The sequence below is a fragment of the Macadamia integrifolia genome, chromosome 1 (genome assembly GCF_013358625.1).
Source record: "Macadamia integrifolia cultivar HAES 741 chromosome 1, SCU_Mint_v3, whole genome shotgun sequence".
NCBI classification, from domain to species: Eukaryota; Viridiplantae; Streptophyta; class Magnoliopsida; order Proteales; family Proteaceae; genus Macadamia; species Macadamia integrifolia.
In genome coordinates, this window is record NC_056557.1 from 403,110 (window position 1) to 412,795 (window position 9,686).

Sequence of the window (9,686 nt, forward strand, 5' to 3'; positions counted from 1 at the left end):
AATTCCTGGGAAGAACAAATTGCAATAATAGTTGTATCGGTGGAGGTCGCCAAGCCTCACAGTACGGTAAATATAGATTTCGCCCTGTAGTAGTACCTCAGGAATTGAGCAACCCCTGATCCCTACCTGTAAGCTCACCAAAAAAATAAAATAAAATAAAAAAATATTTTCCATTCTTTTGTGCTTGTGGTAGTCTTATTCTAGATGTGGGTAGTGTTCTGTTGCATGAGTGCTGAGTGGGTACGTAATACTATGAATCAGTTGGAAAGAAGAAATCCAACAAGTAGGGTCCCTATATGTATACTCTCATCAATACCTTTCAATATAGGAGACCAAACTACCTTGCTAGAACAGGCCAACCTAGACCAACAGCAAAACCCTCCACCATAACCCCCTCCTCTTACTCTGAAAGACAAGTTCTACCCTGCTCGAATAGCCTAACCCTCCTACATAGTTCTACCACGAGCCCAAGGCAATAATTATGAGCTCAAATCCCAGTTCAACACTATGTTGCCCCATTTTCATAGGTTGACCTCTGAGGATGCATACCTATTCCTTAGGTAATTTTAAGAGGTATGTGTTCTAATTAAAATCCAACTGATGTCTGATGATGCTATTAAGCTTAGATTCATCACTTTTGCATTAAAAGACCAAGCTAAGAAGTGGTTGTATGGGTTACCTAAAAATTCCATAACCACATGGGAATGATTCACAATTGTCTTCCTCAAGAATTTTTTCCCAACTCACAAGACCAATAAGCTTAGAAGTGATATCCTCCAGTTTAGGCAAAAGCCTAGTGAGTCATTTTCTAAACTTATGGAGAGATTCAAGGATCTACTCCAGGAATGCCCTCACCATGGCCTAGACTTATGGCATTTATGTCCAATAATTTATGAGGGTATTGATTACCCAACTAAACAAATGTTAGAGTCTACGTGCCTTGGGGGATTCGCATCCTTTACAGATGAAGGAGAGGCATGGGAATTCTTACTTGACTTAGCTGACAAAACCCGAGAGTTGGAATCAACCCAAGAAAATAAAAGAACCATAGGAGGGAAAGGATATTTTGTAGATGGGTCAGTAGCTAAGGAAGCCAACTTGGATAGCCTAATCAAAAGGATTGAGGCTACTGTTCTTAAAGAGTCATCATCAGTCAATTTGGTTAAGATGTGCAGTTGGTGCCGGTCCCCTAGACATGTTATATAAGAATGCCCCAACACCTCTGGGGGCACTTCCAGTGAAAGTGTTAAAGCCTTATATCATAATAATCTATATAGTACCACTTACAATCCAGGGAGGGGAAATTACCCAAATTTCTCCTGGAACTAGTGCAACCAAGCAAGGCTTTCCAATTTCCATAATCAAGGTCAACCTAGACCCCAAAGGCCTCCCTTTGCACAACAGCCTTTTGCCCCAAATACTTTTCCTAGGCCAAATGTTGGACCTCAAGCTAGTTTCCCTAGGCCCCCTCTCCTATCATCTTATCAGTAACCCCCTGGGTTTACCAACACTGGAGATGCAATCAGATTAAGTGACTTGGAAAATAATATGACGCTCTTGATGTCAATCCATCAAAATCTTACAAGAACACTCACCCAAATTGTCTTAATTTTACGTGAGAGGGAAAAGGGAACATTGTCCAGTCAACCAGAACATAACCTTAGGTGTCAGTCTATTAGTTCACAAGCACTAACTAATGCATCATTGAATGTGGTACAAGGTCAGACCCAACAAGGGCCCTCCAACCAATGTCATACTGTTTATGCCTTTAGGAGTGGCCGAGAGTACCAATAGAGTGTTCCTAAATCTTCCCCATCTATTACTTCTGTTAACTCTCCTTTTGTTGAGGACACAAGTGTGCCTCTTGTTTCAGGTTCATCTAATGAACCTAAAGAATCTAAAGATGATTTGGTTAAGGAAACAAAAAATGATTCTTCTGAAAAAGAGCAAATCCCTAATAGTCTTCATGTTCCCCCTATCCCCTTTCCTAATCGCTTGATAAACAAAAATAAGACTGCTTCCATGGACAAGATTTTAGAAGTCTTCAAAAAGGTAGAAGTGAACATCCCTCTTTTGGATGCTATATCCCAGATCCCTAAAGGTCCTGAAATATTTGTGTACTCGTAATCGTATCACTAGTGTGCCCAAAAAGGTGTTCTTGGCAAGTAACATTAGTTCCATAATTACTCAGCCTATAGCTGAGTATAAAGATCCAGGGAGCCCTACCATAGCTTGTGTCATAGGCAACACCTACATTGATCATGCCTTACTTGACCTTAGTGCGAGTGTGAATCTTTTGCCTTACCATGTGTATAAGCAACTAGGATTAGGAGAATTGAAAGCCACTGGAACTACTCTTCAGTTTGTGGATAGGTCAGTTAAGATTCCTAAAAGGATGGTTGAGGATGTCTTACTTAAGATGGGAGAATTTATATTTCCGTGTTGATTTCATTGTGTTAGATACCAAGCCCTTCTCAACCAAGGATGAGATCCAAATAATTCTAGGAAGACCATTCCTGGCTACCAGTAATGCATTAATCAATAGCCGAAATGGTTTCCTAAGGATATCTTTTGGGAACTAAACTATTGAGTTTAATATATTTAGGATAGGTAAGCAACCACATATGGAAGAATAGATCAATATGCTTGAGGATTTTTTAGAATTTCCTGATAATTTAATTACCAACTTTGATATTGATTATGATTCAGAATTCCAAGAATGTATAAATAAGTTGGATGAAGATAGTGAAGAATTCTAATCTGAAGTCTTGAGTCTTCACGCACCTGTGGAACCCTTAAGACCCCTTTCCAATTTGATTCCTAAACCTTCTATAGTTGAGCCCCCTAAGCTAGATCTTAAGGAGTTGCCATTTAATTTGAGGCATACTTTCCTAGGGCTTGACCGGAATACAACAATAACAACAACAACAACAACAACAACAACAACAACAACAACAACAACAACAACACCAACAACAACAACAACAACAACAACAACAACAACAACAACACCAACAACAACAACAACAACAACAACAACCAAAAACCTTATTCTAACTAAATTGGGTCGGCTACAAGGATCCAATGCTGCAAAATAGAAAGTAAAGAAGTATACAAGATAAGTTAAAAAGAGAAAGCATGGGGATAAGTTAAGAGGGTATCATAGAAAAAAGATACACATCATGGGAACATCTCTTATATGGGGTCAGCAACATGGGTTCTTGTCCTCCACAAAACTCTATCTGAAGTCATACTAGGGTTGAGCCCTACTAATTGCATATCTTTTCGAGCCACTTCGTTTATAGTCATCTGAGGCCTGTCTTACCTTTTCTAGCTCCTGCCCAACAAATCTGGTCACTCTTCCATACTGGGGACTCCATAGGTCTTCGTTGGACATGGCCATACCACCTCAATCAGCTCTCATGGAGTTTATCTAGGATCTTTGCAACCCCCACCTCATTTCTAATATTCTGATTCCGTACCCTATCTATCTTGGTCTTCCCGCCTATACTTCTCAACATTCTCATTTCTGCTACACTCAGTTTGTTCACATTACTCTTCTTAGTTGCCTAACATTCTGCTCTATACATTATAGCCAGTCATATAACTGTCCTGTAAAATTTTCCCTTGAGTTTAATAGATATTCTTTTATCATATAACACTCCCGACATACCTCTTCACTTCATCCACCCCACTTTAGTCCTATGAATAACATCATTCTCTATATTCCTCTCTTTGTCAATGATAGACCCCAAGTATTTAAAACAATCCCTCTGAGGTAATTCCTGTTCCCCAAGCTTCACCGCTTCCTCCCCTCCTTTAGATTGACTGAAGGGGCACATCATATACTCTGTCTTCATTCTACTTCACCTAAAACCTCTTGATTCCAAGTTTGATCTCCATAGCTCCAATTTAGTATTAATCCCATTCCAATTTCATCTATCAGCACAATATCATTAGCAAATACTATACACCACAGAACCGGATCTTGTATGTGCTTGGTTAGGTCATCCACAATGAGTGCAAACAGATAGGGACTTAGAGCAGATCCTTGGTGTAACCCAATTGTGATAGGGCCTGACCAGACTCTTCTAGTAATAATTTCTTCATATTTGACTTCTAGCCAGGAAGAGGAATTACTTAAAGTGTTAAAAGATAATAAGGAAGCCCTAGGTTGGACCATGACTGATATCAAGGGTATAAGTCCTTCTATTGTGCAACATCATATACATCTTATAAAGGATTCCAAACCATCAATGGAACCCCAAGAAGAGCTAATCCAGTGATGATGGAATCTATTAAGAAAGAGATCCTAAAGTGCTTGGATCATGGAATAATTTACCCTATTTCTGTTAGCCAATGGATAAGCCTAGTTCAAGTAGTGCCCAAGAAGTCTGGTGTTACTGTAGTTCCCAATGTCAATAACAAACTAATTCTAACCGGTGTTCAAACAGGGTGGAGAGTGTGTATAGACTATAGGAAACTTAATGCGGCAACCTGGAATGACCACTTCCCTTTGCCATTCATTGACCAGATGTTAGAGAGGTTAACTAACCATGAATACTATTATTTTCTTGATGAATATTCCGGCTATAACTAGATCCCAATTGCTTTAGATGACAACATAAGACCACTTTTACATGCCCATATAGAACATTTTCTTATAGGCGTATGCCCTTTGGGCTTTGTAATGCCCCTGCTACGTTCCAATGATGTATGATGAGCATCTTTTCTGACATGGTCAAAAAATTCTTAGAAGTATTTATGGATGACTTTTTGATTCATGGGAATTCCTATTCTGAGTGTCTTCACAATCTTTCCCTAGTTTTGAAAAGGTGCATATTTAAGGACGTGGTTTTGAATTTGGAGAAATGTCGTTTTAAGGTTAAATCTGATTTTGTTTTAGGTCATGTAGTTTCCAAGGAGGAAATTAAGGTAGACAGACCCAAAGTGAATTTAATTTAAAATTTACCACCTCCCCAATCTGTTAAGGATGTCCAATCTTTTCTAGGCCATGCTGGGTTTTATAGAAGGTTTATCAAGGACTTTTGTCAGTTAGCCTGACCTCTCACTTCATTACTTGCCAAAAATCAAAATTTTGAGTTTTTTAAAGAGTGCTTAGAATCCTTCAAGCAACTTAAGAAGGAGTTGACCAATGCACCCATTGTTCAACAACCTGTTTGGACTGAACCTTTTGAACTCATATGTGATGCTTCAGATTATTCCATTAGAGCTGTTTTAGGTCAAATGATTAATAAGCTGGCCATTGTTATTTACTATGCTAGTAGGACCCTAAATGATGCACAACTCAAATATACAACCACTAAAAAAGAACTCTTAGTTGTTGTGTTTGCACTAGAAAAGTTTCGGTCTTACTTAGTTGGGTCACATGTGGTAGTATACACTAATCATTCTGCTCTTAGATACCTTGTTCAGAAGAAGGATGCCAAAGCCCGTTTCATTAGATAGGTTTTACTTTTGTAAGAGTTTGACTTGGAAATTAAGGATACGAAAGGAATTGAAAACCTAGATGACAGACCATTTATCTCGGCTTCCCAATTCCTTGACTGTCGATTCTCCAGTCAACGAGAATTTTCTAGATGAACAGTTATTTGCAGTGTCCAGTGAACCATGATTTGCTAACATTGTCATCATCTTAGTTTCAGGTGTGACTCTGGGTCACTGGTCCACCCTAGATAGGTATCAATTCCTTTCACAAATTAAGAATTTCTTTAGGGACAATCCTTATCTTTTTAAAGTTTATCTTGACCAAATTATCAAACGTTGTGTGCCAGAGCAACACTCAATTTTATCTTTTTACCATGATCATGCAAGTGGTGGACACTTTGGCCCTAAGAAGACTGCTGCAGAGGTTCTCGAATGTGAATTTTATTGGCCCACTCTTTTTTGTGATGCTTTTGATTTTTTAAGGTTTGTCCCGCCTACTTGTCTTTTAGCCGTATCAACAAAAGGAACATAATTCCCCTCAACCCTATTTTAGTATTTGAGATCTTTGATGTGTGGTGTATCGATTTCACGGAACCATTCCCTAATTCCTTCAGAAATTTGTATATACTTTTGGCCGTTGGTTATGTTTCTAAATGGATAGAGGTCATACCTTGTAAATCTAATGACCACAAAGTGGTGGTCATGTTTCTCAAAGAGAACATTTTTTCCTGCTTTGGTACACCACGTGCTATAATTAGTGATATGGGTATTAATTTTTGTAATCGACCTTTTGAAGCTTTGATGAAAAAGTATGGGATCACCCATAAGTTAGCTACCCCTTATCACCCCCAAAATTAGTGGCCAAGTGGAGGTGTCTAATAGGTAAATTAAACAAATCTTGGAGAAAACTGTTAATCCCAACCATAAGGATTGGTCCCTTAGGCTCATTGGGGCCTTGTGGGCCCATTGAACTGCATTCATGACTGACCTTAGTCGGTCTCCCTACCATTTGGTGTATGGGAAAGTTTTTCACTTACTAGTTGAATTGGAGCATAGGCCTTTTGGGTCATCAAGATGTTCAACTTTGATTTGTATGATGCGGGTATTCATCATAGGCTCCAACTATCTGAGTTAGAGGTACTTAGGAATGATGCCTATAAAAGTTCTAGGATTTACAAGAAAAAAATCAAAGCCTTCCATGATAAGTATATTCTGCACAAATCTTTTGCAATTGGTGATAAGGTTTTATTGTACAACTCTCGGTTATATCTTTTCCTTAGTAAGCTTAGATCCCAATAGGATGTTATTGTATATAATGTATATCCCCATGGGATTGTGGAGATACTAAATCCAGGAACAGGGGTAATTTTGAAAGTCAATGGTCAGCATTTAAAACCATTCCTCGAGCTTCCTACTGCTGTTAGTGAAGAGGTCATGGTTCTCCATGAAGCTCTTTACACAAATGACTAACTTTTACCTTGGTATGATCCCCTTGTATTATCTTTGTTTTTAATTCTTTTCATGCATTGAAGACATTGCATGACTTTAGTGTGGGGGAGGGAAACCAGTTTGTTTTTGTTTTTGCTTTTTCCCCTTTGTTTGTGTTTGTTTCTCTTTTTGTTTTTAAGCTTGCTAAGGATAAAGTCCTAATTTAGCTTTTGGCTTTTGGCTATTGGCTAATGATTATACCATTCGGTTACTTGATGTATGAAAGTAAGAGTTTTGATTAAGGTACCCATCTTGAATGCATAAAAACCCTGTTGAGAAAAAAGAAACAAACCTGTGTCTTGAGGTGAGACTCTTGAAAAATAAGAGACCCTTGTTTCACGATGTTGGACCATATGTAAGTCTATGGGTTCCTTGAACTCTTGATTTGGATTTGAGACCTTTTTAGATTGGCATGAGTTGACAAATACACAATTTTAAATAAAGTGTGGAAAGTGATATAAAGGAAGAGTAAAAGTTGATTTCCTTGGAACTAGATAGGGCATTGTGCCTCAGGAAGCGGGGTGTCTTGATCGAAACTCTTAGGGAAGAAATTTCTGAAAGAAATCTGGCATCACTGTCTATGTAGGCATATTCAAAAAAGCAAAGCTATATAGTAACTTGGGTGTCTAGTGTTTGCTCCACCATGTTATTCAGGCTAACAGTAGTGGAGTAGGATAGAGTTTATTATGAAAAAAAAAAGAGAGAAAGAAAACCACACATCAGGAAAGTATGTGCAAATGTCATCAATGCTTTGATAACATGTTTGGTTGAAAACACTCCAACGCCTTAGTCCTTAGTTCTCTATTACTTCACAAGTGGTCTTGCCTTAAGATAAAGATATCTTGGAAGAGACAAGGTGAGTTCCAACTTAAGAAATAGGCTGGTGCCTGGAATTGATATGGGGTAATAAAAATTCAAGTGTGGGAGTCCCTAGATCAAGTGTAAGACAAATTATCTTTGCTTTGAATCAGTATGGCCGTTACCTTTAGCCAAGGTTGGGATTTGTTTTTTCTGAATTTTGGGTGTATATTTACTACAAACACCCATGAGATACAACTCGTCCTCTAGGGGTGACCTAGGGGTTTAAAGGATTGTTTCACATGCTAAGTGCAACCGTGATTCTTACGAAAGTGAGTTAGGTTTTTTGTTGTTTACTTTTTATTCTTTTGGTTTTGCTTGAGGACTAGCAAAGTCTAAGTGTGGGGTTCTTATGAGTACATTTATGTTTGAAATCTTAAGTTCTAAAGCATGTATTTTTACATACTTAAAATGGAGCTACCTTGGGTTTTTCTTTCTTTTTGCAAGTTTTCTATTTAAAAGGCCTTAAGGACTATCGGGTATGATATATCCAATTTTACAAGTAAAGATGTCTCATTTTTTTTATGGCTGTGATGAGGATGAAATTCTGAGCAAGATGGATGTGTCACATTAAAAGCACACATTTATTTTGGCACCCGTACACGTGATTATTCTTTTTGGGCTAGAAAAAGAATAATGGACTAGAAAAGAACCGAGATGCAGGCCCAGGTCTTCTGCAGTTGTCCAGGGGTATAAAAGACATTTCAGATGCCAACAATGATGGAGGGACCCACCTTGGGCATTACACTATCTCTCCTATTTTTTGGAGATTTGTTGAAGATCTCCTCTCTCCTACTTTCCACTTACTTAAAGGTTAAGGGCATGGACGAAATTTTCACATAAAATAGAATATTGTCCAAATCATTCAAGCAAGAATAGAAAAATCATCCAAGAGAGGCTGCACAAGTTTGAAAAAATAAGAAAAAGAAAAAAAAAGAAAGAGATAAAATTCCTTCCTATTTTATCTCTCTATCTCTCCCAATCCAAACTAAACTGGAAACCCAAATCAGCCAAATCGTTTTCATACCTTCACCCCCCTACTTTCTCTCCTTTTCTGTTCTCTCTCCTCATTGCAATCGATCTCTAAAGATCCACTTTGGGCGCTCTCTTCTCTCCCCTATTCCCTATAAAAGAGAATCGTCCAAAGCCAAGAGGGACATTCTCTTCTTCTCTAATTTAGTTGTGCTCTCTCTCTCTCTCTCCCTCCCTCTAGTTCTTCTTCTTTGTTTTTACTTCAAGAACTTTTGTAATAGGTTTTATTTAATTAATGCAACTCTTTTATTTTTATTGTTTATGCTATTCAAGTTATTCAAGTTGTAATTATAATTTTCTAGTTCAAGGATTAGATCTAGGTGATAAGAACCAAGCTTTGAAGCATCTCTTTTCAAATGCAGTTTCTCTTCAAGATTTGTTTTCTTCAGTCCTAGCAATTTCATATTTGGTTTATTCTAGATCTGGTTTTAGGGCTCGTAGTATTTCAAATCAACTAAGTTTTAATTCAAGAATTGAAGTTCAGGTAGGTAGGCTTCTACAATAGTCTTCTCATCCCCTCTTCTTGCTACCCATCACTCTTAATTTAGGATTTTAATTTTCAGTTTTTAGTTTATTACTTTCCCTTTTCTTCAAGGTTCTTTGCCAGAGGATGTTTTGGCTTTGCCTCTTTTTAGCCATGAAACCATCCTTTTACTTTTATTGTTTATATTGCATCCCTTTCCCTAAAGCTAAGCAGAAAAACCCTTGTAAGAGTTACTCTTTGGTCAAGTAGGGAGGCTCATATTATTTGTGGTGCATCCCTCGGACTAAGTAGAGAAACCTACTTGTGTGCCTCTCTCTAACTCTATTCCCTTTACTTTGCACTTTTACTTTATTTCAGCCCTTTTTTTTTTTTTTTT

At 37.9% G+C, this 9,686-nt stretch overlaps 1 non-coding gene across 1 annotated transcript; it reads right to left on the bottom strand.

Moving 5' to 3' along the window:
* Positions 1-756: 756 nt before the first annotated feature.
* LOC122087210 lies at positions 757-863 on the bottom strand. Its single transcript, XR_006142704.1, has one exon. It is a non-coding gene; the product is annotated as a small nucleolar RNA R71 (small nucleolar RNA).
* Positions 864-9,686: the final 8,823 nt, after the last annotated feature.